Genomic DNA, 1,120 nt, shown 5'->3' with positions numbered 1-1,120 from the left:
TGTAAGGTGGCACCTCCTCTGGAGACTCACTCGACGGAACACCTTGGTGTCGTCTGCAAAGAGGCGACAGGCACTTTCTATAGTGCTTGGCATGTCGTTAATGAAAATAACAAAGAGAATTGGTCCAAGCACAGATCCTTGGGGAATTCCACTTGAAACCATGGCCCATTCTGACAATTCACCATCAACGCAAACACGCTGTCTTCTGTCTGTTAAAAAGGCCTGAATCCAACCATGCAGTTTTCCACTAATACCGTACTGGCTGAGTTTGTGCATCAAGCGTGCGTGGGGTACTCTGTCAAAGGCCTTCTGAAAATCTAGGTAGATGGCATCCAGGGGTTCACTTGCCTCCACCGCTTGAGTCCAAAGGTCCATTGTGGTGATTAGCTGTGTTATGCACGATCTTCCAGGCACAAAGCCATGCTGCTGGTCACAGAAGAGTTCGTTCACCATCATGTGGTCTGCAAGAGCATCCCTAATAACAGACTCGAACAGTTTCACAATGACAGACGTAAGGCTAATAGGGCGGTAGTTCCCAGGTTCGTTCTTCGGTCCCTTCTTGTGTATGGCAGTTATGTGGGCAAGTCTCCATTCCTCTGCCAGCCGGCCTTCGTCCAGCGACTTTCGGAAGAGAATAGCAAGCCTAAACAACAAGACGTTGTTCGCTGGTCACCTTGCCCTTCTCATTACAAGTTACAGAATGATGAGCAGAATGATGATAGTGGTCACTTCAAAAGGAAAATGATTTAATTTTGCTGCGATTTTGTCAGGCAGAGGTCTTCTCCACCACGGGGAGCCACACTGCAGTCTGGGGAGGTGGTGAACTTCCCCACAGTTCCGCCAGAAGGCGCAATTCTACCAGCAGAATGAAAACGTTGGAGATCAGTCATCAGTTTCCAACATCCTTCCCCTCATATTATTACCAAATGTAATTATACTTATGGCTACCCGTGTTAGAGAGAATGTCTAGTACGTCACCTCTACACGTGATTGGCCCTACCCCGTGTCTGACACCAGTTGGTAGATCCTGGGGTCATGACAGGTCACAGGGCCCAGCAGCAGCGTGACCGCTGAGCTGAAGGTTACACAAATTGCCTGAAGAACTCCGGTCTTAAACTAC

Source organism: Branchiostoma floridae, chromosome 1 (genome assembly GCF_000003815.2).
Source record: "Branchiostoma floridae strain S238N-H82 chromosome 1, Bfl_VNyyK, whole genome shotgun sequence".
Classification (NCBI taxonomy): Eukaryota; Metazoa; Chordata; class Leptocardii; order Amphioxiformes; family Branchiostomatidae; genus Branchiostoma; species Branchiostoma floridae.
Note: the sequence above shows the minus strand (reverse complement) of the source record.